Genomic DNA, 27,897 nt, shown 5'->3' on the forward strand with positions numbered 1-27,897 from the left:
CTGCGCTGCCTGCGCGATTGTACGTCGAATATCCTCGGGGAGAAATCCCATGAGTCCTGCTTCCCTGCCCCCTCGCTGAAAAAGCCCGCTGGCAAAAAGCTGCAGCAGAGAAAAGAGGAGGAGCTGCTGAGGAGAGCGTGGCAGGGACTGCCTGTCGGCAAGCTGGAGGGAGCCCCGGCGTAACTCACCAGGCAAAACACGTGGGCACAGAGCCCTCGCTTCTCCAGTTTGGCCCCGCAGAGAGCCGGGTCAGCCTCTGCCCGGCGACACAGCAGGCATGCTGGAGGGGAGAGAGCAAACGCCACTGGGAATGAGCACCTCTGCGGGGCCGGGGGAAGCGTCCCTGAGGGATTGCCCCCAAGGGCCTGCTCTGCCCCTGCCGAGCTGGCTGACGGGCAGGGCTGGAGGCCTTGGAGAGGAAGGGGGCATTGCAGGCACGGGGGTCCCAGCAGGTGCCCACTGCCCAGCCTGGGCCCCGCTGGCTGAGGACAGGAGGGGCCCTGCCCCGGGGTGGTCGGGGAGCTCCTGCCTCCCCCTGCCACCGCTCTCGGCCCCACGCCGGCCGCCCCGACAAGCCCTCTGCTACGCCGCGGGAGGGCTACTTTGCTCTCACCCTGCTCCATCGAGTCGGGGGCCTTCTGCTTCCTTGCGGACATGGCGCACGTCAACGGTGAGCGTTTGGAGAGTCCCTGTCCCAGCAGCGCCGGGCGTCTCCTCCAAATGCTCCTCTGCTGACTCTGAGGGAGAAGCGGGGCGCGGGCGAGGGAGAAGCCAGAGGCGGGTGAGCTTGCAGCACAGGCCCAGCGCCCCGAGGCCTGGGGCCCCCCTCCTCCCTCGGCAGCCCCGCACCAGCCCCGCACCAGCCCCGTCCCTCCCCTGCCCTCTCCTCACCTCACCAGGTCGCACTGACGGGCGGCCTGTGCCCAGCGCTCCTTTTTGTGGGCTTGCCCCCGCGGGTCACAGTGGCCGCTGTGACATCAGCACCGCTGGCCCGCGTGCGCCCCGGCTACGGGCAGGGACGCCCTCGGCCACCTGCCGCCCGCTCTGAGGCGGCCACCGCCTCACAGGGGTGGCTGCGAAGTGCTGAGGCGGGGGCCCGAGCCCTCGGCACCCACGTCACCGGGGCGTCACCGGGTGACGCTGAGGGAGCTGGGGCTGTTTAGTCTAGAGAAGAGGAGGCTGAGGGGAGACCTTGTCGCTCTCTACAACTACCTGAAGGGGGGTTGTAGTGAGGTGGGTGCTGGTCTCTTCTGTCAGGTGGCCGGAGATAGGACGAGAGGCAATGGCCTCAAGTTGCGGCAAGGGAGATTTCGGTTAGATATTAGGAAACGTTTCTTTACTGAGAGGGTTGTCAGACATTGGAATAGGCTGCCCAGGGAAGTGGTTGAGTCACCATCCCTGGAGGTATTCAAAAAGCGAGTAGATGGGGGTGCTTCAGGACATGGTTTCGTGGGCATGGTTGATGGTTGGACTTGATGATCTTGAAGCTCTTTTCCAACCTAAAGGATTCTATGATTCCTTGATTCAGCCTTCCAGCTCTGCGCCAACTTCCGCGGAGCTGTTTCAGCCGTCACTCTGCAACCAAATCTCTTCTCCTTCCTGCACTAGAAAGGTACTTGCTGGTCTCCAACGGGAGAGAAATCCTTTTGGATGACTGACATTTCCCAGGCCCCCTGTTACCTTGCCGTAGAGCACGTGGGGGTTTTTTGCTCTAAAGGGCGTATGACGGGACTCAAGCCCTCAGTAACAGGTACTGCTCTGGCTCTCCTCAACTCTGAAGAGCACGTTCCTGACCAGGTGTTTGCAGTCTCTCTTAAAAAGGATTTCTTGGCTTGTTCTGCAAGAAGGAAGCCTTCAGTTGGTGCAGCAGCAATCACGTTGGAGAACAGGACCCGGAGCTGGGGAACGGGGAAAGGCCTTTGGCTACTGTAGAAACACAAGCTGCAGAATTCTTCATGTCACAAAAACAGACATGACACCGACCTCAACTTCCCAAGGAAAGGAGCTTTGCTGCTTTGCCCCAATTTTCACTCACCTGGGCAACGAGGATGGGAAATGGGTCATAGGCTTGTCGAGAAGGAGGCAGAGTTGAAGCGTGTCAAAAGTCGCTGGGGCCGGGGCGCGTGATTTTGGGGGGCGAGCCGTGAGGGCCTGTCACGACCCAGACTGGACAGACCAGGGAGTCGTGTTTAATTCGAAATTCTCTTGGGCTAAATTAAGGTGAAGCAACACCAAACGATCGGTTAAAGATTTTATTCATGACAGAAGCCAACTGAACTGGGGAGGCGTGGTAGTAGGTGGCAGGGTTTCTCACAACAGGAACTGGCATAAGACTACTTCTGTAAACCGTGTAACCATATACATCAATTGAGGGAATAAGGAGATCCCTCCTGTTGAGTCAGGAGGTTCAGAGCAGACCCCCTCGCTTTCCAGACTCCTCCTCAGAGAAGGGCCCAGGGGCGGCTGGATCCACTCTTAGTCTCAGACTTGGTCAATGGTTTCTATCTTGAAACGGATGAGGTGTAGGGACTTTGGCAAAGGAAAAGGAAAGAGAGAAGAAGACAGAGAGAGAAAAAGGAAGAGAGAAAGATTTCACCGGTCCTGGGTCTGTCCAGCGTTGGTTCAGTCAGCCGAGGTGTCTGGTCAGCCGAGGGGTCCAGTCCTGGTGGGCTTGTCCGGTGGACAAGTTTCCTCTTGTCCTATTGCAAGTTTCCTGATGGAAGAGACCAGCACCCACCTCACTACAACCTCCTTTCAGGTAGTTGTAGAGAGCGATAAGGTCTCCCCTCAGCCTCCTTTTCTCCAGACTAAACAGCCCCAGCTTCCTCAGCCGCTCCTCGTAAGACTTGTGCTCCAGGCCCCTCACCAGCTTGGTTGCCCTTCTCTGGACACGCTCCAGCATCTCCATGTCTTTCCTGTAGTGAGGGGCCCAAAACTGAACACAGGACTCGAGGTGCGGCCTCACCAGTGCCGAGTACAGGGGAACAATCACCTCCCTGCTCCTGCCGGCCACGCTATTTCTGATACAGGCCAGGATGCCGTTGGCCTTCTTGGCCACCTGGGCACACTGCTGGCTCGTATTCAGCCGGCTGTCAACCAGCAGCCCCAGGTCTTCTTCTGCCGGACAGCTTTCCAGCCGCTCTTCCCCAAGCCTGTAGCGCTGCGTGGGGTTGTTGTGACCAAAGCGCAGGACCCGGCACTTGGCCTCGTTGAACCTCGTACAATTGGCCTCGGCCCATCGATCCAGCCTGTCCAGATCTCTCTGTAGAGCCTTCCTACCCTCAGGCAGACCAACCCTCCCTCCCAACTCGGTGTCGTCGGCAAACTTGCTGAGGGTGCACTCCATCCCCTCATGCAGATCGTTGATAAAGATATTAAACAGAAGCGGCCGCAGTACTGAGCCCTGGGGAACACCACATGTGACCCACATTTTCTCCTGCCTCCAGGGTTTGTCAGCTTTCTATCAGCCACGGCTTTGCCAGATTCCCACTCGAGGTGACTGGAGGCAGTTTTGCTCCTGCCCCACTTGGCTTATGTAGTTTTGGGCTGTCCCCACTCGGGACATCTGGTATAACCCCTTGTTCCCACTCAAAACATAGCCCCGTGCCAGCTACCGTGAAGAAAATTAACTCTATCCCGGCCCAAACCAGCACCCCTCCCCTGTAAAAGAGAGGGGTTTGATGCCAGGGCAAACGACAATTTGCCGACTTGGCAGAGTACGGGTGCCCTGAGATGTCTCAGGAGAGGCAGGCTGGGCTAAAGCTTCTCTCCTCCTCCTCCTCCTCTCCGGGTTCTGTGGTCTAGCGGAGCAGCTGGGGCTTTGCCGCAAGGACACCCTGGGTCCCGGTCTGCTGTCCTGCAGGCAGCAGCACAAGCCAGGAATGACACTGTCTGCTCAGCACGCTCTGGGTGTTCTCCATGGGAAGGACAGCATGGGACTGGGCTTGTTGTTCCAGCTTTATTAAAAAAAAAAAATTTATTAAAATACAGCTGTTTTCCAGAGGAGGATTTCACTTCTTCAGGGCTCACCGGGGGCCAGCAGCACAGTGACTGCAGGCTCCATCCTGATCTTGGCATCTCTCTTATCAGGATGAAGATGGCCTCCGCTGCGAGAGTCCTGACCGAGAGTTCAGGGTCTTTTGCCAAGGGCAGAAGGGCTGCAAGAGAAGGAAGCAGAGCAGACATGACCCCCCCCCTGCCTGCAGAGACCCCCAGGAGTCCCCTCCAGACCATGGCACCCTGCCCAGGCCCCGTCCCCTGCCCCACCAGCCCCTCCTCGCCGTCGCAGGTATCCCGCAGCTTCTGCCTGCTCAGGTTCCTCGGGTGCCATGCGGCAAGACCTTGCTGCCAATGCGGTGGTGGGGACTGGGGCCAGGCTGGCAGAAGAGGGACCCTGGGGACTGTGGCCCACCGATGAACCTGATGGCCACCTCTGGCAAGGTGGCTTGAGTGTCCCGCAGGTACGGCAGGCTCTGCCAGAGGTCTTCTTCCACCCTCTTCTTGTCGTGCGCTAACTAGAGAGAGCACAAGGGCACAGGGACTGGTACGGACCCTCCCAAGTTGGCCGGACCAGTACCTCCTCCCACTACCCCCTTCCCCCTGGCGACTCCTGTCTCCCAGCCAGAGCTGGGAGAGGTTCAGACAGCCGCAGGCAGTGGGGGCCCGGGCATGCTGAGACCCCCTCTTTCATATTGCTAGGGCCCATATGAGTCAGCATTTCCAAAGGGCCGTTTTTAAAGCCTGAAACCAAGGATTTTGGCCCTAAAACGGGGCTTTGGACCCTACAGCTGGGTCTTTGGATGCTCATTATATGCCTCGGACATTAAGGAAATGAGGCTTTGAGCCCTAAGTGAGGAGTTTGTACCTTAAAATGAGGGTTGGCACCCTGCAACTGAAGTCTTTCAATCCTCGAATCAAAGCTTTGGACCCTAAGCCTGAGGCTTTGGGACCTAAGCCTGAGGCTTTGAGCCCTAAAAGTGGGCTTTGGACCCTCCAAATGAGGGTTTGGACAGTCCAGATGCAGCCTGCACCCTAAAAATGCTTGTCTGGATCCTAAAAAAGAGGCTTTGGACCCTGAAAATGAGACTATGCAAACTAACCCTGAGCTTCTGCACCCTAAAAGTGAAGGTTTTGGAAACTAAAATGAGGCTTTGGAAGGCAAAACTAAGAGTTTGGAAAGTAAAAATAAGGGTTTGGACCGTATAAATTTGGATTTAGACTCTACAAATGAGGCTGTGGTCCTTCCAGATCAGACTTTGGGGCTTAAAAATGATGCTCTGGGCCCTTAAAATGAGTCTCTGAACCTTAAAGATGGAGCTTGGAACTAATAAATTAGGTTTTGTCCTCCATGTATGTGGGCCTGGACCTTAAAAATGACTGTTTGCACCCCCAGAAGTAGGCTTTGGTCTTTTAAATTTATGCTTTTTGCCCTAACATTGAGGCTTGCATTATAAAAATAAGGGTTGACACTTGAAAAACTCAGGGTTGAATTTTAAAAATGATGCTTTGTAAAGCACAAACTCGTACTTGTTCACTGTAGCTATCTCCATGGCAGGTTAAATTTCTCGCCGTCTATTCTGTGTTTTAGTTTCCTTCTCAGGCAAACCATGGTGACAAACAGTACCCAAAAGGCTCTGGTGCTTCCAGACAGTGGCTTGATGGCTTGCGTAACCTACCTGTAGCCCCATCCCACGGAACGTAGGAATGGTGTTACAAGTAAATAAGGTAGCGTCCTGCTTTAGGAAGAAAGTGTGTTGGACTTGAAAGCCTTGGGTAGGACAGGAGGAGCATGTCTTCTTGGGTCAGTGATGAGCGTTGGCATGTACTGTGTGATCTAGAGTTGATGTCTGTCGCCACTTGAGCTCTAGAATTACTCTGAGACCCAGGAAGCTCCGGTTTCCTTAGGCTGTGACCTAAGGGAGTCGAGATAAAGACAGTTTAACAAGTGCAGGGAATAAAAAAGGAAGCCAACTGATGTGACAGCAACCACCGACCACCTCTCACCAGCAGGCAGATGCCCAGCCATCTTGGTGCAGTGGCTGCCTTGGAAAGACTCCCCCAGTCCCGGTTTTCTTGCTGAGCATGACACTACGTGGTATGGATCCGTGGTACCCCTTCGGTCAGCTCGGGGCAGCTGTCTCTGCTGTGTCCCCTCCCAGCCAGCTGGGTGGGGCAGCAGAGTGAGAAACAGAGAAGACCTTGGTTCTGCGTAAGCACTGCTCAGCAGTAGCTAAACATCGGTGTGCTGTCAACGCTAAAACCAGCATCGTGCAGGGTGCGATGACAAAAAAATTACCGGTATCCCAGCCAGGCCCAGTACAGAAACCCTTCTGTGCCCGCTCACGATTCTTATTCCTGTGAGAAACCCATGAAAAATAGGGCATTTGACTTATCGGGGAGAAATGTGAACACACTCCCGATCTCTGGCTGGCATCTCGCTTTACTTGCATGACCTAGAAGGTACGCGCAAGTCTACGCGGTTTCTTCGGCACCTTGGGAAAGGGCTCTCTTGCCTCGATTTCCAGGGAGAAACTCCCCAAAGCGGCACCACAGAGGTATTCCTAAACCTCGCTAACTGAGAGCCCCCAGCAGCAAATTCTGCTGACTAACACCGGGCCCGACTCACCCTCCCTAGGAGGAAAACCGTAGATTAAGGGACGCCTGGAAAATAGGACACGAAAAAGAAGTTCCAGGTAGTCAAAGCTACATTCACATTATTAGGTCAGCCCAACAGTATAAGAACACAAGGCTGCCAGATTAAACACAGAAATCACATCGGTTTTCCCCTCGTTGCATGTTTCTGCCGTGCAGACCTCATCAAGGTCTGGCCCTGCCAGCTGGACGTCCCCAGCTCCCCGTCAGCCGTATGATGCAACAGCCCATACGACAGGCGCCCGGAGCTCACGTCTTCCCAGTCACAGCAGGCAAGAGCAGAAGGACAAAGCGCTGCCACCGAGTTCTCTTTTGGACCCTCTGTACCTCCTTTCCTTCCTCTTTGTTGGCAGGAAAGCCCATCGGGTCTCCCAGGTTCCCCTGCCTTCCTCAGAGAGGACAGCTGCTCCCTGCTGTAATGAAGCAACTCGCATGCTGCATCAAGGCCTGTCAGAAAGGCGCTCAATGCACACACCGCAAGACCACCTGTAGTTTGCCTGAAGAGCGGAGGGTTGTTCGCATCCGTACAGCCAGCCCAGGGGATTCTCTTTGCGCTTTGGTCACCGTTATTCTTTGATTCAGCCTTCCAGCTCTGCGCCATCTTCTGCGGAGCTGTTCAGCCGTCACTCTGCAACCAAATCTCTTCTCCTTCCTGCACTAGAAAGGTACTTGCTGGTCTCCAACGGGAGAGAAATCCTTTTGGATGACTGACATTTCCCAGGCCCCCTGTTACCTTGCCGTAGAGCACGTGGGGGTTTTTTGCTCTAAAGGGCGTATGACGGGACTCAAGCCCTCAGTAACAGGTACTGCTCTGGCTCTCCTGAGCTCTGAGGAGCACGTTCCTGACCAGGTGTTTGCAGTCTCTCTTAAAAAGGATTTCTTGGCTTGTTCTGCAAGAAGGAAGCCTTCAGTTGGTGCAGCAGCAATCACGTTGGAGAACAGGACCCGGAGCTGGGGAACGGGGAAAGGCCTTTGGCTACTGTAGAAACACAAGCTGCAGAATTCTTCATGTCACAAAGACAGACGTGACACCGAAATCAACTTTCCAAGAAAAGTAGCTTTGCCACTTTGCCCCAGTTCTGCTAACCTGGGCAACGAGGATGGGAAATGGGTTATAGGCTTATCGAGAAGGAGGCAGAGTTGAAGCGTGTCAAAAGTCGCTGGGGCCGGGGCGCGTGATTTTGGGGGGCGAGTCGTGAGGGCCGTGCCGGCTGGGGGGGGCACAGCCCACATTGCCAGAGACGGGCGGTGGCGCCGACTGGGCCGTGCCGGGCCACCCTCCCGGCGGCGGGGGCAGAGAGCCGAAGCCCACGGCCATGGCGCGGGGCAGCCGGCCAAGGCCAGCCCGTGAGGAGGGAGGTCTGGGGAAGGTGCTGCCAACCGCCAGGGAGAAGACAACGCTCTGGGCCCAGCCCCTAAGGCTGCCCCCCAAGAAAGGGAGAGGTGGAGGAGGAGGAGGAAGCTGACGAATGAGCGTGGAATGTCCCAGCACAGAGATTAACGGCCAACTTTATTGTACGGGTGGAGGGGGATCAGGACCAGCGCTCGGGGATGGCGCACGGCTGGTTCCATGGCGGCGTCCGGGCCGGCTGTAGGGATGTTGGGCCCGGCGTTGCAAGCGGGAGCGGTCTGGCATCCGCACGGGCCCAGGGGGGCTGGAGCTTCCACTGCTCTCAAGTGCTGGGGAGCCAGAGGAGGACCCCGCTGGCAGCTGGCTGGCGGTGCTGGGGCTGCTGGTCTCGGGTGCCGGGGAGCTGTGGGACGGCCCCGGCGCCGCCTGGCTGGGGGTGCTGGTCTCAGCACTTGTTGCTGGCGCACGGCTCCTGTCATGGCGTCTTCTGGGCCGGCTGTAGGGGTGTTGGGCCCAGCGTTGCAAGCGGGAGCGGTCTTGCATCCGCACGGGCCCAGGGGGGCTGGAGCTTCTGCTGCTCTCGAGCGCTGGGGAGCCGCAGGAGGACCCCGCTGGCAGCTGGCTGGCGGTGCTGGGGCTGCTGGTCTCGGGTGCTGGGGAGCTGTGGGACGGCCCCGGCGCCGCCTGGCTGGGGGTGCTGGTCTCAGCACTTGGTGCTGGCGCACGACTCCTGTCACGGCGTCTTCTGGGCCGGCTGTAAGGGTGTTGGGCCCGGCGTTGCAAGCGGGAGCTGTTTCGCACGCGGTCGGGCCCAGGGGGGCTGGAGCGGCTGCTGCCCTCAAGCACTGCGGAGCCTTGGGACGGCCCTGATGCCGCATTGCCGGGGCTGCTGGTCTGCGGTGCCAGGGAGCCATGGGGTGGCCCGAATGCCGCCTGCCTCCCAGTGCTGGGGCTGCTGGTTTCCAGCGGTGGGGAGCCGCAGGAGGACCCCGCTGGCAGCTGGCTGGCGGTGCTGGGGCTGCTGGTCTCGGGTGCCGGGGAGCTGTGGGACGGCCCCGGCGCCGCCTGGCTGGGGGTGCTGGTCTCAGCACTTGGTGCTGGCACACGGCTCCTGTCATGGCATCTTCCAGGCCGGCTGTAGGGATGTTGTGCCCGGCGTTGCAAGCGGGAGCTGTCTCGCATCCGCACAGGCCCAGGGGGACTGGAGCAGCTGCTGCCCTGAAGTGGCGGGGAGCCGCAGGAGGACCGCGAAGCCGCCTGGCTGGCAGTGCTGGGGCTGCTGGTCTCTGGTGCCGGAGACCTGAGCGATTGCCCCGATCCTGCCTGGCTGGCAGTGCTGGGGCTGCTGGTCTCCGACGGTGGGGAGCCGCAGGAGGACCCTGATGGCAGCTGGCTGGTGGTGCTGGGGCTGCTGGTCTCCGGTGCCGGAGACCTGAGCGATTGCCGTGATCCTGCCTGGCTGGCAGTGCTGGGGCCGGCGAGCTCCGAGCTGGCACTGGAGGCTGTAAGGGGAAGCAGGAAGGTCAAGGGCTCGGCCCCCAGGCCCGGGGCAGGATAGGCCAGAGCGGTGCCCCCAGCCCTCCTAGAGCAGAGAGGCTCTGCCAGGCCCACCCTGGGCTCCCGCTGCCAGGCCTTGCCTGGCCCCTGGCCCCAGCCCAGGGGCAGCCGGGTGCTTTGCCTCTTACCGGTGCCCAGGCCAGCACACGCGTCGCACTCCCAGCTGGCCGTGCTGCTCCTCAAGTCGGAGCAGCGTCTGTGGGTGCCCTCGGCAGCGCAGGAGCAGCACAGGAGCAGTTGCCAGGGCCTGGGGAAGCAAACGTGCTCATGGCTGTGAGGACAAAGTGACCGCAGCACGGGATTGTCCGGCCGAGCTCTCGGTCTCGGTCCTTGCGCCTCGAGCCCTTGGCGAGACAGGGTTCCCGTACAGAGCCCCGGGGTGCAGCTTTGGCAACTTACCCCTCTTGCTCTGCCTGCTCCCTGCCTCCGGGACAAAGGCACTCCCTGGCATCGCAGCGGCTGTGCCTCTCGCCTAGTTCTGCGTATGCACGCCTGTTCTCCCATGATGGCAGTCTGATGGAGAAAGGAAAACGGATGAGCCCCTGCTGCCCCGGCATAAGGGAGATGCAGGGCGTCCCTGCTCGCCCCGCCCCGCCCTGTTTCCAGCTCCTCCGTGAAGCTGAAGCCCAGACTCGCGGGACAGCAGAGGGCCAGGAAGGACTGCTGGGGCAGCCCCTGGCGCAGCACAGCGCTTGCAGCCTCCTGTCTTGTGAGCCGGCCAGAAGGACACCAACCTCAAGGGGATTCGGATCCCCATGGTGAGCATTTCTGAGAGAAAGTGCTCCTTATCTCTACAGAGTGGGCACTGGAAGCAGGAAATGCCGGCGCTCATAGCCTGTCCCTGCAGGAGGAGAAACGTAAGGGGCACGAGTGAGGCCCTGGTGCTGCCGAGCGCCTGCCGTGCCCCGGGGGCGAGCAATTCCCGGGGGCGAGGGAACGGCTCCTACCTGGATGCAGCCCCTGTGGAACCAGGCGTGTTTGCACGCTGGGCACACCATGGTGCCGTAGGACTTTCTCTCCTCCACATGGTCCAGGCAGATGAGGCAGGTGGTGTTCTCCTCCGGAGCCGCCTCCACTGCCTGCTCTGGGCGGTGCTCCCAGCAGAAGGCCCTGGGGGCAAGAGGAAAGGGATGGGCGAGGTGAGAAGCGCTGGCTCCTTCCCGGGTGGCAGCGAGGAGGGGAGAGGAGGTACCTGTACTGAAGAGCGAACTGGGTGACGCATCCACCCTCCACGGCACAGGGGAGATGGAAGCTGCGCTCGCAGCCCCTCCGCCAGCAGGAGATGGCGGCCCCGCTCTCGCCACAGACGAAGCAGTGCTGGAAAGAGCAGAGCAGCCCCCATCAGCGGCAGCCCCAGGGCCGCCGCGGCCAGCCCCACGCCTCCGGGCAGGGCGCAGGATGTGGCCGCTGCTGGGTCACACCCCGCAGATGCGCCTGTCGGACGAGGCTCCTGTGCTGGAGCCTCTGTGGAGCTGCTGGGAGCAAGACTCCTGCCCCAGAGCCGGCCGGAAGGGCTGGGATTTCTTTCTCGGATCCAGGCTAGGGTCCCGCAAACCTCTCCCGGCACAGATCTCCCCGGTCTTGTCAGGTGCTCACCTTCTGCGCTGCCTGCGCGATTGTACGTCGAATATCCTCGGGGAGAAATCCCATGAGTCCTGCTTCCCTGCCCCCTCGCTGAAAAAGCCCGCTGGCAAAAAGCTGCAGCAGAGAAAAGAGGAGGAGCTGCTGAGGAGAGCGTGGCAGGGACTGCCTGTCGGCAAGCTGGAGGGAGCCCCGGCGTAACTCACCAGGCAAAACACGTGGGCACAGAGCCCTCGCTTCTCCAGTTTGGCCCCGCAGAGAGCCGGGTCAGCCTCTGCCCGGCGACACAGCAGGCATGCTGGAGGGGAGAGAGCAAACGCCACTGGGAATGAGCACCTCTGCGGGGCCGGGGGAAGCGTCCCTGAGGGATTGCCCCCAAGGGCCTGCTCTGCCCCTGCCGAGCTGGCTGACGGGCAGGGCTGGAGGCCTTGGAGAGGAAGGGGGCATTGCAGGCACGGGGGTCCCAGCAGGTGCCCACTGCCCAGCCTGGGCCCCGCTGGCTGAGGACAGGAGGGGCCCTGCCCCGGGGTGGTCGGGGAGCTCCTGCCTCCCCCTGCCACCGCTCTCGGCCCCACGCCGGCCGCCCCGACAAGCCCTCTGCTACGCCGCGGGAGGGCTACTTTGCTCTCACCCTGCTCCATCGAGTCGGGGGCCTTCTGCTTCCTTGCGGACATGGCGCACGTCAACGGTGAGCGTTTGGAGAGTCCCTGTCCCAGCAGCGCCGGGCGTCTCCTCCAAATGCTCCTCTGCTGACTCTGAGGGAGAAGCGGGGCGCGGGCGAGGGAGAAGCCAGAGGCGGGTGAGCTTGCAGCACAGGCCCAGCGCCCCGAGGCCTGGGGCCCCCCTCCTCCCTCGGCAGCCCCGCACCAGCCCCGCACCAGCCCCGTCCCTCCCCTGCCCTCTCCTCACCTCACCAGGTCGCACTGACGGGCGGCCTGTGCCCAGCGCTCCTTTTTGTGGGCTTGCCCCCGCGGGTCACAGTGGCCGCTGTGACATCAGCACCGCTGGCCCGCGTGCGCCCCGGCTACGGGCAGGGACGCCCTCGGCCACCTGCCGCCCGCTCTGAGGCGGCCACCGCCTCACAGGGGTGGCTGCGAAGTGCTGAGGCGGGGGCCCGAGCCCTCGGCACCCACGTCACCGGGGCGTCACCGGGTGACGCTGAGGGAGCTGGGGCTGTTTAGTCTAGAGAAGAGGAGGCTGAGGGGAGACCTTGTCGCTCTCTACAACTACCTGAAGGGGGGTTGTAGTGAGGTGGGTGCTGGTCTCTTCTGTCAGGTGGCCGGAGATAGGACGAGAGGCAATGGCCTCAAGTTGCGGCAAGGGAGATTTCGGTTAGATATTAGGAAACGTTTCTTTACTGAGAGGGTTGTCAGACATTGGAATAGGCTGCCCAGGGAAGTGGTTGAGTCACCATCCCTGGAGGTATTCAAAAAGCGAGTAGATGGGGGTGCTTCAGGACATGGTTTCGTGGGCATGGTTGATGGTTGGACTTGATGATCTTGAAGCTCTTTTCCAACCTAAAGGATTCTATGATTCCTTGATTCAGCCTTCCAGCTCTGCGCCAACTTCCGCGGAGCTGTTTCAGCCGTCACTCTGCAACCAAATCTCTTCTCCTTCCTGCACTAGAAAGGTACTTGCTGGTCTCCAACGGGAGAGAAATCCTTTTGGATGACTGACATTTCCCAGGCCCCCTGTTACCTTGCCGTAGAGCACGTGGGGGTTTTTTGCTCTAAAGGGCGTATGACGGGACTCAAGCCCTCAGTAACAGGTACTGCTCTGGCTCTCCTCAACTCTGAAGAGCACGTTCCTGACCAGGTGTTTGCAGTCTCTCTTAAAAAGGATTTCTTGGCTTGTTCTGCAAGAAGGAAGCTTTCAGTTGGTGCAGCATCAATCACGTTGGAGAACAGGACCCGGAGCTGGGGAACGGGGAAAGGCCTTTGGCTACTGTAGAAACACAAGCTGCAGAATTCTTCATGTCACAAAAACAGACATGACACCGACCTCAACTTCCCAAGGAAAGGAGCTTTGCTGCTTTGCCCCAATTTTCACTCACCTGGGCAACGAGGATGGGAAATGGGTCATAGGCTTGTCGAGAAGGAGGCAGAGTTGAAGCGTGTCAAAAGTCGCTGGGGCCGGGGCGCGTGATTTTGGGGGGCGAGCCGTGAGGGCCTGTCACGACCCAGACTGGACAGACCAGGGAGTCGTGTTTAATTCGAAATTCTCTTGGGCTAAATTAAGGTGAAGCAACACCAAACGATCGGTTAAAGATTTTATTCATGACAGAAGCCAACTGAACTGGGGAGGCGTGGTAGTAGGTGGCAGGGTTTCTCACAACAGGAACTGGCATAAGACTACTTCTGTAAACCGTGTAACCATATACATCAATTGAGGGAATAAGGAGATCCCTCCTGTTGAGTCAGGAGGTTCAGAGCAGACCCCCTCGCTTTCCAGACTCCTCCTCAGAGAAGGGCCCAGGGGCGGCTGGATCCACTCTTAGTCTCAGACTTGGTCAATGGTTTCTATCTTGAAACGGATGAGGTGTAGGGACTTTGGCAAAGGAAAAGGAAAGAGAGAAGAAGACAGAGAGAGAAAAAGGAAGAGAGAAAGATTTCACCGGTCCTGGGTCTGTCCAGCGTTGGTTCAGTCAGCCGAGGTGTCTGGTCAGCCGAGGGGTCCAGTCCTGGTGGGCTTGTCCGGTGGACAAGTTTCCTCTTGTCCTATTGCAAGTTTCCTGATGGAAGAGACCAGCACCCACCTCACTACAACCTCCTTTCAGGTAGTTGTAGAGAGCGATAAGGTCTCCCCTCAGCCTCCTTTTCTCCAGACTAAACAGCCCCAGCTTCCTCAGCCGCTCCTCGTAAGACTTGTGCTCCAGGCCCCTCACCAGCTTGGTTGCCCTTCTCTGGACACGCTCCAGCATCTCCATGTCTTTCCTGTAGTGAGGGGCCCAAAACTGAACACAGGACTCGAGGTGCGGCCTCACCAGTGCCGAGTACAGGGGAACAATCACCTCCCTGCTCCTGCCGGCCACGCTATTTCTGATACAGGCCAGGATGCCGTTGGCCTTCTTGGCCACCTGGGCACACTGCTGGCTCGTATTCAGCCGGCTGTCAACCAGCAGCCCCAGGTCTTCTTCTGCCGGACAGCTTTCCAGCCGCTCTTCCCCAAGCCTGTAGCGCTGCGTGGGGTTGTTGTGACCAAAGCGCAGGACCCGGCACTTGGCCTCGTTGAACCTCGTACAATTGGCCTCGGCCCATCGATCCAGCCTGTCCAGATCTCTCTGTAGAGCCTTCCTACCCTCAGGCAGACCAACCCTCCCTCCCAACTCGGTGTCGTCGGCAAACTTGCTGAGGGTGCACTCCATCCCCTCATGCAGATCGTTGATAAAGATATTAAACAGAAGCGGCCGCAGTACTGAGCCCTGGGGAACACCACATGTGACCCACATTTTCTCCTGCCTCCAGGGTTTGTCAGCTTTCTATCAGCCACGGCTTTGCCAGATTCCCACTCGAGGTGACTGGAGGCAGTTTTGCTCCTGCCCCACTTGGCTTATGTAGTTTTGGGCTGTCCCCACTCGGGACATCTGGTATAACCCCTTGTTCCCACTCAAAACATAGCCCCGTGCCAGCTACCGTGAAGAAAATTAACTCTATCCCGGCCCAAACCAGCACCCCTCCCCTGTAAAAGAGAGGGGTTTGATGCCAGGGCAAACGACAATTTGCCGACTTGGCAGAGTACGGGTGCCCTGAGATGTCTCAGGAGAGGCAGGCTGGGCTAAAGCTTCTCTCCTCCTCCTCCTCCTCTCCGGGTTCTGTGGTCTAGCGGAGCAGCTGGGGCTTTGCCGCAAGGACACCCTGGGTCCCGGTCTGCTGTCCTGCAGGCAGCAGCACAAGCCAGGAATGACACTGTCTGCTCAGCACGCTCTGGGTGTTCTCCATGGGAAGGACAGCATGGGACTGGGCTTGTTGTTCCAGCTTTATTAAAAAAAAAAAATTTATTAAAATACAGCTGTTTTCCAGAGGAGGATTTCACTTCTTCAGGGCTCACCGGGGGCCAGCAGCACAGTGACTGCAGGCTCCATCCTGATCTTGGCATCTCTCTTATCAGGATGAAGATGGCCTCCGCTGCGAGAGTCCTGACCGAGAGTTCAGGGTCTTTTGCCAAGGGCAGAAGGGCTGCAAGAGAAGGAAGCAGAGCAGACATGACCCCCCCCCTGCCTGCAGAGACCCCCAGGAGTCCCCTCCAGACCATGGCACCCTGCCCAGGCCCCGTCCCCTGCCCCACCAGCCCCTCCTCGCCGTCGCAGGTATCCCGCAGCTTCTGCCTGCTCAGGTTCCTCGGGTGCCATGCGGCAAGACCTTGCTGCCAATGCGGTGGTGGGGACTGGGGCCAGGCTGGCAGAAGAGGGACCCTGGGGACTGTGGCCCACCGATGAACCTGATGGCCACCTCTGGCAAGGTGGCTTGAGTGTCCCGCAGGTACGGCAGGCTCTGCCAGAGGTCTTCTTCCACCCTCTTCTTGTCGTGCGCTAACTAGAGAGAGCACAAGGGCACAGGGACTGGTACGGACCCTCCCAAGTTGGCCGGACCAGTACCTCCTCCCACTACCCCCTTCCCCCTGGCGACTCCTGTCTCCCAGCCAGAGCTGGGAGAGGTTCAGACAGCCGCAGGCAGTGGGGGCCCGGGCATGCTGAGACCCCCTCTTTCATATTGCTAGGGCCCATATGAGTCAGCATTTCCAAAGGGCCGTTTTTAAAGCCTGAAACCAAGGATTTTGGCCCTAAAACGGGGCTTTGGACCCTACAGCTGGGTCTTTGGATGCTCATTATATGCCTCGGACATTAAGGAAATGAGGCTTTGAGCCCTAAGTGAGGAGTTTGTACCTTAAAATGAGGGTTGGCACCCTGCAACTGAAGTCTTTCAATCCTCGAATCAAAGCTTTGGACCCTAAGCCTGAGGCTTTGGGACCTAAGCCTGAGGCTTTGAGCCCTAAAAGTGGGCTTTGGACCCTCCAAATGAGGGTTTGGACAGTCCAGATGCAGCCTGCACCCTAAAAATGCTTGTCTGGATCCTAAAAAAGAGGCTTTGGACCCTGAAAATGAGACTATGCAAACTAACCCTGAGCTTCTGCACCCTAAAAGTGAAGGTTTTGGAAACTAAAATGAGGCTTTGGAAGGCAAAACTAAGAGTTTGGAAAGTAAAAATAAGGGTTTGGACCGTATAAATTTGGATTTAGACTCTACAAATGAGGCTGTGGTCCTTCCAGATCAGACTTTGGGGCTTAAAAATGATGCTCTGGGCCCTTAAAATGAGTCTCTGAACCTTAAAGATGGAGCTTGGAACTAATAAATTAGGTTTTGTCCTCCATGTATGTGGGCCTGGACCTTAAAAATGACTGTTTGCACCCCCAGAAGTAGGCTTTGGTCTTTTAAATTTATGCTTTTTGCCCTAACATTGAGGCTTGCATTATAAAAATAAGGGTTGACACTTGAAAAACTCAGGGTTGAATTTTAAAAATGATGCTTTGTAAAGCACAAACTCGTACTTGTTCACTGTAGCTATCTCCATGGCAGGTTAAATTTCTCGCCGTCTATTCTGTGTTTTAGTTTCCTTCTCAGGCAAACCATGGTGACAAACAGTACCCAAAAGGCTCTGGTGCTTCCAGACAGTGGCTTGATGGCTTGCGTAACCTACCTGTAGCCCCATCCCACGGAACGTAGGAATGGTGTTACAAGTAAATAAGGTAGCGTCCTGCTTTAGGAAGAAAGTGTGTTGGACTTGAAAGCCTTGGGTAGGACAGGAGGAGCATGTCTTCTTGGGTCAGTGATGAGCGTTGGCATGTACTGTGTGATCTAGAGTTGATGTCTGTCGCCACTTGAGCTCTAGAATTACTCTGAGACCCAGGAAGCTCCGGTTTCCTTAGGCTGTGACCTAAGGGAGTCGAGATAAAGACAGTTTAACAAGTGCAGGGAATAAAAAAGGAAGCCAACTGATGTGACAGCAACCACCGACCACCTCTCACCAGCAGGCAGATGCCCAGCCATCTTGGTGCAGTGGCTGCCTTGGAAAGACTCCCCCAGTCCCGGTTTTCTTGCTGAGCATGACACTACGTGGTATGGATCCGTGGTACCCCTTCGGTCAGCTCGGGGCAGCTGTCTCTGCTGTGTCCCCTCCCAGCCAGCTGGGTGGGGCAGCAGAGTGAGAAACAGAGAAGACCTTGGTTCTGCGTAAGCACTGCTCAGCAGTAGCTAAACATCGGTGTGCTGTCAACGCTAAAACCAGCATCGTGCAGGGTGCGATGACAAAAAAATTACCGGTATCCCAGCCAGGCCCAGTACAGAAACCCTTCTGTGCCCGCTCACGATTCTTATTCCTGTGAGAAACCCATGAAAAATAGGGCATTTGACTTATCGGGGAGAAATGTGAACACACTCCCGATCTCTGGCTGGCATCTCGCTTTACTTGCATGACCTAGAAGGTACGCGCAAGTCTACGCGGTTTCTTCGGCACCTTGGGAAAGGGCTCTCTTGCCTCGATTTCCAGGGAGAAACTCCCCAAAGCGGCACCACAGAGGTATTCCTAAACCTCGCTAACTGAGAGCCCCCAGCAGCAAATTCTGCTGACTAACACCGGGCCCGACTCACCCTCCCTAGGAGGAAAACCGTAGATTAAGGGACGCCTGGAAAATAGGACACGAAAAAGAAGTTCCAGGTAGTCAAAGCTACATTCACATTATTAGGTCAGCCCAACAGTATAAGAACACAAGGCTGCCAGATTAAACACAGAAATCACATCGGTTTTCCCCTCGTTGCATGTTTCTGCCGTGCAGACCTCATCAAGGTCTGGCCCTGCCAGCTGGACGTCCCCAGCTCCCCGTCAGCCGTATGATGCAACAGCCCATACGACAGGCGCCCGGAGCTCACGTCTTCCCAGTCACAGCAGGCAAGAGCAGAAGGACAAAGCGCTGCCACCGAGTTCTCTTTTGGACCCTCTGTACCTCCTTTCCTTCCTCTTTGTTGGCAGGAAAGCCCATCGGGTCTCCCAGGTTCCCCTGCCTTCCTCAGAGAGGACAGCTGCTCCCTGCTGTAATGAAGCAACTCGCATGCTGCATCAAGGCCTGTCAGAAAGGCGCTCAATGCACACACCGCAAGACCACCTGTAGTTTGCCTGAAGAGCGGAGGGTTGTTCGCATCCGTACAGCCAGCCCAGGGGATTCTCTTTGCGCTTTGGTCACCGTTATTCTTTGATTCAGCCTTCCAGCTCTGCGCCATCTTCTGCGGAGCTGTTCAGCCGTCACTCTGCAACCAAATCTCTTCTCCTTCCTGCACTAGAAAGGTACTTGCTGGTCTCCAACGGGAGAGAAATCCTTTTGGATGACTGACATTTCCCAGGCCCCCTGTTACCTTGCCGTAGAGCACGTGGGGGTTTTTTGCTCTAAAGGGCGTATGACGGGACTCAAGCCCTCAGTAACAGGTACTGCTCTGGCTCTCCTGAGCTCTGAGGAGCACGTTCCTGACCAGGTGTTTGCAGTCTCTCTTAAAAAGGATTTCTTGGCTTGTTCTGCAAGAAGGAAGCCTTCAGTTGGTGCAGCAGCAATCACGTTGGAGAACAGGACCCGGAGCTGGGGAACGGGGAAAGGCCTTTGGCTACTGTAGAAACACAAGCTGCAGAATTCTTCATGTCACAAAGACAGACGTGACACCGAAATCAACTTTCCAAGAAAAGTAGCTTTGCCACTTTGCCCCAGTTCTGCTAACCTGGGCAACGAGGATGGGAAATGGGTTATAGGCTTATCGAGAAGGAGGCAGAGTTGAAGCGTGTCAAAAGTCGCTGGGGCCGGGGCGCGTGATTTTGGGGGGCGAGTCGTGAGGGCCGTGCCGGCTGGGGGGGGCACAGCCCACATTGCCAGAGACGGGCGGTGGCGCCGACTGGGCCGTGCCGGGCCACCCTCCCGGCGGCGGGGGCAGAGAGCCGAAGCCCACGGCCATGGCGCGGGGCAGCCGGCCAAGGCCAGCCCGTGAGGAGGGAGGTCTGGGGAAGGTGCTGCCAACCGCCAGGGAGAAGACAACGCTCTGGGCCCAGCCCCTAAGGCTGCCCCCCAAGAAAGGGAGAGGTGGAGGAGGAGGAGGAAGCTGACGAATGAGCGTGGAATGTCCCAGCACAGAGATTAACGGCCAACTTTATTGTACGGGTGGAGGGGGATCAGGACCAGCGCTCGGGGATGGCGCACGGCTGGTTCCATGGCGGCGTCCGGGCCGGCTGTAGGGATGTTGGGCCCGGCGTTGCAAGCGGGAGCGGTCTGGCATCCGCACGGGCCCAGGGGGGCTGGAGCTTCCACTGCTCTCAAGTGCTGGGGAGCCAGAGGAGGACCCCGCTGGCAGCTGGCTGGCGGTGCTGGGGCTGCTGGTCTCGGGTGCCGGGGAGCTGTGGGACGGCCCCGGCGCCGCCTGGCTGGGGGTGCTGGTCTCAGCACTTGTTGCTGGCGCACGGCTCCTGTCATGGCGTCTTCTGGGCCGGCTGTAGGGGTGTTGGGCCCAGCGTTGCAAGCGGGAGCGGTCTTGCATCCGCACGGGCCCAGGGGGGCTGGAGCTTCTGCTGCTCTCGAGCGCTGGGGAGCCGCAGGAGGACCCCGCTGGCAGCTGGCTGGCGGTGCTGGGGCTGCTGGTCTCGGGTGCCGGGGAGCTGTGGGACGGCCCCGGCGCCGCCTGGCTGGGGGTGCTGGTCTCAGCACTTGGTGCTGGCGCACGACTCCTGTCACGGCGTCTTCTGGGCCGGCTGTAAGGGTGTTGGGCCCGGCGTTGCAAGCGGGAGCTGTTTCGCACGCGGTCGGGCCCAGGGGGGCTGGAGCGGCTGCTGCCCTCAAGCACTGCGGAGCCTTGGGACGGCCCTGATGCCGCATTGCCGGGGCTGCTGGTCTGCGGTGCCAGGGAGCCATGGGGTGGCCCGAATGCCGCCTGCCTCCCAGTGCTGGGGCTGCTGGTTTCCAGCGGTGGGGAGCCGCAGGAGGACCCCGCTGGCAGCTGGCTGGCGGTGCTGGGGCTGCTGGTCTCGGGTGCCGGGGAGCTGTGGGACGGCCCCGGCGCCGCCTGGCTGGGGGTGCTGGTCTCAGCACTTGGTGCTGGCACACGGCTCCTGTCACGGCATCTTCCAGGCCGGCTGTAGGGATGTTGTGCCCGGCGTTGCAAGCGGGAGCTGTCTCGCATCCGCACAGGCCCAGGGGGACTGGAGCAGCTGCTGCCCTGAAGTGGCGGGGAGCCGCAGGAGGACCGCGAAGCCGCCTGGCTGGCAGTGCTGGGGCTGCTGGTCTCTGGTGCCGGAGACCTGAGCGATTGCCCCGATCCTGCCTGGCTGGCAGTGCTGGGGCTGCTGGTCTCCGACGGTGGGGAGCCGCAGGAGGACCCTGATGGCAGCTGGCTGGTGGTGCTGGGGCTGCTGGTCTCCGGTGCCGGAGACCTGAGCGATTGCCGTGATCCTGCCTGGCTGGCAGTGCTGGGGCCGGCGAGCTCCGAGCTGGCACTGGAGGCTGTAAGGGGAAGCAGGAAGGTCAAGGGCTCGGCCCCCAGGCCCGGGGCAGGATAGGCCAGAGCGGTGCCCCCAGCCCTCCTAGAGCAGAGAGGCTCTGCCAGGCCCACCCTGGGCTCCCGCTGCCAGGCCTTGCCTGGCCCCTGGCCCCAGCCCAGGGGCAGCCGGGTGCTTTGCCTCTTACCGGTGCCCAGGCCAGCACACGCGTCGCACTCCCAGCTGGCCGTGCTGCTCCTCAAGTCGGAGCAGCGTCTGTGGGTGCCCTCGGCAGCGCAGGAGCAGCACAGGAGCAGTTGCCAGGGCCTGGGGAAGCAAACGTGCTCATGGCTGTGAGGACAAAGTGACCGCAGCACGGGATTGTCCGGCCGAGCTCTCGGTCTCGGTCCTTGCGCCTCGAGCCCTTGGCGAGACAGGGTTCCCGTACAGAGCCCCGGGGTGCAGCTTTGGCAACTTACCCCTCTTGCTCTGCCTGCTCCCTGCCTCCGGGACAAAGGCACTCCCTGGCATCGCAGCGGCTGTGCCTCTCGCCTAGTTCTGCGTATGCACGCCTGTTCTCCCATGATGGCAGTCTGATGGAGAAAGGAAAACGGATGAGCCCCTGCTGCCCCGGCATAAGGGAGATGCAGGGCGTCCCTGCTCGCCCCGCCCCGCCCTGTTTCCAGCTCCTCCGTGAAGCTGAAGCCCAGACTCGCGGGACAGCAGAGGGCCAGGAAGGACTGCTGGGGCAGCCCCTGGCGCAGCACAGCGCTTGCAGCCTCCTGTCTTGTGAGCCGGCCAGAAGGACACCAACCTCAAGGGGATTCGGATCCCCATGGTGAGCATTTCTGAGAGAAAGTGCTCCTTATCTCTACAGAGTGGGCACTGGAAGCAGGAAATGCCGGCGCTCATAGCCTGTCCCTGCAGGAGGAGAAACGTAAGGGGCACGAGTGAGGCCCTGGTGCTGCCGAGCGCCTGCCGTGCCCCGGGGGCGAGCAATTCCCGGGGGCGAGGGAACGGCTCCTACCTGGATGCAGCCCCTGTGGAACCAGGCGTGTTTGCACGCTGGGCACACCATGGTGCCGTAGGACTTTCTCTCCTCCACATGGTCCAGGCAGATGAGGCAGGTGGTGTTCTCCTCCGGAGCCGCCTCCACTGCCTGCTCTGGGCGGTGCTCCCAGCAGAAGGCCCTGGGGGCAAGAGGAAAGGGATGGGCGAGGTGAGAAGCGCTGGCTCCTTCCCGGGTGGCAGCGAGGAGGGGAGAGGAGGTACCTGTACTGAAGAGCGAACTGGGTGACGCATCCACCCTCCACGGCACAGGGGAGATGGAAGCTGCGCTCGCAGCCCCTCCGCCAGCAGGAGATGGCGGCCCCGCTCTCGCCACAGACGAAGCAGTGCTGGAAAGAGCAGAGCAGCCCCCATCAGCGGCAGCCCCAGGGCCGCCGCGGCCAGCCCCACGCCTCCGGGCAGGGCGCAGGATGTGGCCGCTGCTGGGTCACACCCCGCAGATGCGCCTGTCGGACGAGGCTCCTGTGCTGGAGCCTCTGTGGAGCTGCTGGGAGCAAGACTCCTGCCCCAGAGCCGGCCGGAAGGGCTGGGATTTCTTTCTCGGATCCAGGCTAGGGTCCCGCAAACCTCTCCCGGCACAGATCTCCCCGGTCTTGTCAGGTGCTCACCTTCTGCGCTGCCTGCGCGATTGTACGTCGAATATCCTCGGGGAGAAATCCCATGAGTCCTGCTTCCCTGCCCCCTCGCTGAAAAAGCCCGCTGGCAAAAAGCTGCAGCAGAGAAAAGAGGAGGAGCTGCTGAGGAGAGCGTGGCAGGGACTGCCTGTCGGCAAGCTGGAGGGAGCCCCGGCGTAACTCACCAGGCAAAACACGTGGGCACAGAGCCCTCGCTTCTCCAGTTTGGCCCCGCAGAGAGCCGGGTCAGCCTCTGCCCGGCGACACAGCAGGCATGCTGGAGGGGAGAGAGCAAACGCCACTGGGAATGAGCACCTCTGCGGGGCCGGGGGAAGCGTCCCTGAGGGATTGCCCCCAAGGGCCTGCTCTGCCCCTGCCGAGCTGGCTGACGGGCAGGGCTGGAGGCCTTGGAGAGGAAGGGGGCATTGCAGGCACGGGGGTCCCAGCAGGTGCCCACTGCCCAGCCTGGGCCCCGCTGGCTGAGGACAGGAGGGGCCCTGCCCCGGGGTGGTCGGGGAGCTCCTGCCTCCCCCTGCCACCGCTCTCGGCCCCACGCCGGCCGCCCCGACAAGCCCTCTGCTACGCCGCGGGAGGGCTACTTTGCTCTCACCCTGCTCCATCGAGTCGGGGGCCTTCTGCTTCCTTGCGGACATGGCGCACGTCAACGGTGAGCGTTTGGAGAGTCCCTGTCCCAGCAGCGCCGGGCGTCTCCTCCAAATGCTCCTCTGCTGACTCTGAGGGAGAAGCGGGGCGCGGGCGAGGGAGAAGCCAGAGGCGGGTGAGCTTGCAGCACAGGCCCAGCGCCCCGAGGCCTGGGGCCCCCCTCCTCCCTCGGCAGCCCCGCACCAGCCCCGCACCAGCCCCGTCCCTCCCCTGCCCTCTCCTCACCTCACCAGGTCGCACTGACGGGCGGCCTGTGCCCAGCGCTCCTTTTTGTGGGCTTGCCCCCGCGGGTCACAGTGGCCGCTGTGACATCAGCACCGCTGGCCCGCGTGCGCCCCGGCTACGGGCAGGGACGCCCTCGGCCACCTGCCGCCCGCTCTGAGGCGGCCACCGCCTCACAGGGGTGGCTGCGAAGTGCTGAGGCGGGGGCCCGAGCCCTCGGCACCCACGTCACCGGGGCGTCACCGGGGCGGCTGAGGGAGCTGGGGCTGTTTAGTCTAGAGAAGAGGAGGCTGAGGGGAGACCTTGTCGCTCTCTACAGCTACCTGAAGGGGGGTTGTAGTGAGGTGGGTGCTGGTCTCTTCTGTCAGGTGGCCGGAGATAGGACGAGAGGCAATGGCCTCAAGTTGCGGCAAGGGAGATTTCGGTTAGATATTAGGAAACGTTTCTTTACTGAGAGGGTTGTCAGACATTGGAATAGGCTGCCCAGGGAAGTGGTTGAGTCACCATCCCTGGAGGTATTCAAAAAGCGAGTAGATGGGGGTACTTCAGGACATGGTTTCGTGGGCATGGTTGATGGTTGGACTTGATGATCTTGAAGCTCTTTTCCAACCTAAAGGATTCTATGATTCCTTGATTCAGCCTTCCAGCTCTGCGCCAACTTCCGCGGAGCTGTTTCAGCCGTCACTCTGCAACCAAATCTCTTCTCCTTCCTGCACTAGAAAGGTACTTGCTGGTCTCCAACGGGAGGGAAATCCTTTTGGATGACTGACATTTCCCAGGCCCCCTGTTACCTTGCCGTAGAGCACGTGGGGGTTTTTTGCTCTAAAGGGCGTATGACGGGACTCAAGCCCTCAGTAACAGGTACTGCTCTGGCTCTCCTCAACTCTGAAGAGCACGTTCCTGACCAGGTGTTTGCAGTCTCTCTTAAAAAGGATTTCTTGGCTTGTTCTGCAAGAAGGAAGCTTTCAGTTGGTGCAGCATCAATCACGTTGGAGAACAGGACCCGGAGCTGGGGAACGGGGAAAGGCCTTTGGCTACTGTAGAAACACAAGCTGCAGAATTCTTCATGTCACAAAACCAGACATGACACCGACCTCAACTTTCCAAGGAAAGGAGCTTTGCTGCTTTGCCCCAATTTTCACTCACCTGGGCAACGAGGATGGGAAATGGGTTATAGGCTTGTCGAGAAGGAGGCAGAGTTGAAGCGTGTCAAAAGTCGCTGGGGCCGGGGCGCGTGATTTTGGGGGCGAGCCGTGAGGGCCTGTCACGACCCAGACTGGACAGACCAGGGAGTCGTGTTTAATTCAAAATTCCCTCGGGCTAAATTAAGGTGAAGCAACACCAAACGATCGGTTAAAGATTTTATTCATGACAGAAGCCAACTGATTTGGGGAGGCGTGGTAGTAGGTGGCAGGGTTTCTCACAACAGGAACTGGCATAAGACTACTTCTGTAAACCGTGTAACCATATACATCAATTGAGGGAATAAGGAGATCCCTCCTGTTGAGTCAGGAGGTTCAGAGCAGACCCCCTCGCTTTCCAGACTCCTCCTCAGAGAAGGGCCCAGGGGCGGCTGCATCTACTCTTAGTCTCAGACTTGGTCAACGGTTTCTATCTTGAAACGGATGAGGTGTAGGGACTTTGGCAAAGGAAAAGGAAAGAGAGAAGAAGACAGAGAGAGAAAAAGGAAGAGAGAAAGATTTCACCGGTCCTGGGTCTGTCCAGCGTTGGTTCAGTCAGCCGAGGTGTCTGGTCAGCCGAGGGGTCCAGTCCTGGTGGGCTTGTCCGGTGGACAAGTTTCCTCTTGTCCTATTGCAAGTTTCCTGATGGAAGAGACCAGCACCCACCTCACTACAACCTCCTTTCAGGTAGTTGTAGAGAGCGATAAGGTCTCCCCTCAGCCTCCTTTTCTCCAGACTAAACAGCCCCAGCTTCCTCAGCCGCTCCTTGTAAGACTTGTGCTCCAGGCCCCTCACCAGCTTGGTTGCCCTTCTCTGGACACGCTCCAGCATCTCCATGTCTTTCCTGTAGTGAGGGGCCCAAAACTGAACACAGGACTCGAGGTGCGGCCTCACCAGTGCCGAGTACAGGGGAACAATCACCTCCCTGCTCCTGCCGGCCACGCTATTTCTGATACAGGCCAGGATGCCGTTGGCCTTCTTGGCCACCTGGGCACACTGCTGGCTCGTATTCAGCCGGCTGTCAACCAGCAGCCCCAGGTCTTCTTCTGCCGGACAGCTTTCCAGCCACTCTTCCCCAAGCCTGTAGCGCTGCGTGGGGTTGTTGTGACCAAAGCGCAGGACCCGGCACTTGGCCTCGTTGAACCTCGTACAATTGGCCTCGGCCCATCGATCCAGCCTGTCCAGATCTCTCTGTAGAGCCTTCCTACCCTCAGGCAGACCAACCCTCCCTCCCAACTCGGTGTCGTCGGCAAACTTGCTGAGGGTGCACTCCATCCCCTCATGCAGATCGTTGATAAAGATATTAAACAGAAGCGGCCGCAGTACTGAGCCCTGGGGAACACCACATGCGACCCACATTTTCTCCTGCCTCCAGGGTTTGTCAGCTTTCTATCAGCCACGGCTTTGCCAGATTCCCACTCGAGGTGACTGGAGGCAGTTTTGCTCCTGCCCCACTTGGCTTATGTAGTTTTGGGCTGTCCCCACTCGGGACATCTGGTATAACCCCTTGTTCCCACTCAAAACATAGCCCCGTGCCAGCTACCGTGAAGAAAATTAACTCTATCCCGGCCCAAACCAGCACCCCTCCCCTGTAAAAGAGAGGGGTTTGATGCCAGGGCAAACGACAATTTGCCGACTTGGCAGAGTACGGGTGCCCTGAGATGTCTCAGGAGAGGCAGGCTGGGCTAAAGCTTCTCTCCTCCTCCTCCTCCTCTCCGGGTTCTGTGGTCTAGCGGAGCAGCTGGGGCTTTGCCGCAAGGACACCCTGGGTCCCGGTCTGCTGTCCTGCAGGCAGCAGCACAAGCCAGGAATGACACTGTCTGCTCAGCACGCTCTGGGTGTTCTCCATGGGAAGGACAGCATGGGACTGGGCTTGTTGTTCCAGCTTTATTAAAAAAAAAAAATTTATTAAAATACAGCTGTTTTCCAGAGGAGGATTTCACTTCTTCAGGGCTCACCGGGGGCCAGCAGCACAGTGACTGCAGGCTCCATCCTGATCTTGGCATCTCTCTTATCAGGATGAAGATGGCCTCCGCTGCGAGAGTCCTGACCGAGAGTTCAGGGTCTTTTGCCAAGGGCAGAAGGGCTGCAAGAGAAGGAAGCAGAGCAGACATGACCCCCCCCCGCCTGCAGAGACCCCCAGGAGTCCCCTCCAGACCATGGCACCCTGCCCAGGCCCCGTCCCCTGCCCCACCAGCCCCTCCTCGCCGTCGCAGGTATCCCGCAGCTTCTGCCTGCTCAGGTTCCTCGGGTGCCATGCGGCAAGACCTTGCTGCCAATGCGGTGGTGGGGACTGGGGCCAGGCTGGCAGAAGAGGGACCCTGGGGACTGTGGCCCACCGATGAACCTGATGGCCACCTCTGGCAAGGTGGCTTGAGTGTCCCGCAGGTACGGCAGGCTCTGCCAGAGGTCTTCTTCCACCCTCTTCTTGTCGTGCGCTAACTAGAGAGAGCACAAGGGCACAGGGACTGGTACGGACCCTCCCAAGTTGGCCGGACCAGTACCTCCTCCCACTACCCCCTTCCCCCTGGCGACTCCTGTCTCCCAGCCAGAGCTGGGAGAGGTTCAGACAGCCGCAGGCAGTGGGGGCCCGGGCATGCTGAGACCCCCTCTTTCATATTGCTAGGGCCCATATGAGTCAGCATTTCCAAAGGGCCGTTTTTAAAGCCTGAAACCAAGGATTTTGGCCCTAAAACGGGGCTTTGGACCCTACAGCTGGGTCTTTGGATGCTCATTATATGCCTCGGACATTAAGGAAATGAGGCTTTGAGCCCTAAGTGAGGAGTTTGTACCTTAAAATGAGGGTTGGCACCCTGCAACTGAAGTCTTTCAATCCTCGAATCAAAGCTTTGGACCCTAAGCCTGAGGCTTTGGGACCTAAGCCTGAGGCTTTGAGCCCTAAAAGTGGGCTTTGGACCCTCCAAATGAGGGTTTGGACAGTCCAGATGCAGCCTGCACCCTAAAAATGCTTGTCTGGATCCTAAAAAAGAGGCTTTGGACCCTGAAAATGAGACTATGCAAACTAACCCTGAGCTTCTGCACCCTAAAAGTGAAGGTTTTGGAAACTAAAATGAGGCTTTGGAAGGCAAAACTAAGAGTTTGGAAAGTAAAAATAAGGGTTTGGACCGTATAAATTTGGATTTAGACTCTACAAATGAGGCTGTGGTCCTTCCAGATCAGACTTTGGGGCTTAAAAATGATGCTCTGGGCCCTTAAAATGAGTCTCTGAACCTTAAAGATGGAGCTTGGAACTAATAAATTAGGTTTTGTCCTCCATGTATGTGGGCCTGGACCTTAAAAATGACTGTTTGCACCCCCAGAAGTAGGCTTTGGTCTTTTAAATTTATGCTTTTTGCCCTAACATTGAGGCTTGCATTATAAAAATAAGGGTTGACACTTGAAAAACTCAGGGTTGAATTTTAAAAATGATGCTTTGTAAAGCACAAAATCGTACTTGTTCACTGTAGCTATCTCCATGGCAGGTTAAATTTCTCGCCGTCTATTCTGTGTTT

General features: G+C 58.8%; 3 long non-coding RNA genes and 2 other non-coding genes across 5 annotated transcripts; 2 read left to right on the top strand and 3 right to left on the bottom strand.

Moving 5' to 3' along the window:
* On the bottom strand, window positions 1-849 carry LOC138681788 (uncharacterized). Its single transcript, XR_011321994.1, has 3 exons — window positions 614-849; window positions 189-280; window positions 1-99 (listed from the first exon to the last, which is right to left on the bottom strand). It is a non-coding gene; the product is annotated as an uncharacterized lncRNA (long non-coding RNA).
* Window positions 850-5,799: 4,950 nt separating this feature from the next.
* On the top strand, window positions 5,800-5,884 carry LOC138681870 (small nucleolar RNA SNORD45). Its single transcript, XR_011322070.1, has one exon. It is a non-coding gene; the product is annotated as a small nucleolar RNA SNORD45 (small nucleolar RNA).
* A 5,274-nt stretch (window positions 5,885-11,158) lies between these two features.
* On the bottom strand, window positions 11,159-12,007 carry LOC138681789 (uncharacterized). The gene is made up of 3 exons (XR_011321995.1): window positions 11,772-12,007; window positions 11,347-11,438; window positions 11,159-11,257 (listed from the first exon to the last, which is right to left on the bottom strand). It is a non-coding gene; the product is annotated as an uncharacterized lncRNA (long non-coding RNA).
* Window positions 12,008-16,957: 4,950 nt separating this feature from the next.
* LOC138681849 (small nucleolar RNA SNORD45) lies at window positions 16,958-17,042 on the top strand. Its single transcript, XR_011322049.1, has one exon. It is a non-coding gene; the product is annotated as a small nucleolar RNA SNORD45 (small nucleolar RNA).
* Window positions 17,043-22,316: 5,274 nt separating this feature from the next.
* On the bottom strand, window positions 22,317-23,165 carry LOC138681790 (uncharacterized). Its single transcript, XR_011321996.1, has 3 exons — window positions 22,930-23,165; window positions 22,505-22,596; window positions 22,317-22,415 (listed from the first exon to the last, which is right to left on the bottom strand). It is a non-coding gene; the product is annotated as an uncharacterized lncRNA (long non-coding RNA).
* Between the last annotated feature and the right edge of the window lie 4,732 nt (window positions 23,166-27,897).

This window comes from Haliaeetus albicilla, chromosome 24 (assembly GCF_947461875.1).
Source record: "Haliaeetus albicilla chromosome 24, bHalAlb1.1, whole genome shotgun sequence".
Lineage (NCBI taxonomy): Eukaryota > Metazoa > Chordata > Aves > Accipitriformes > Accipitridae > Haliaeetus > Haliaeetus albicilla.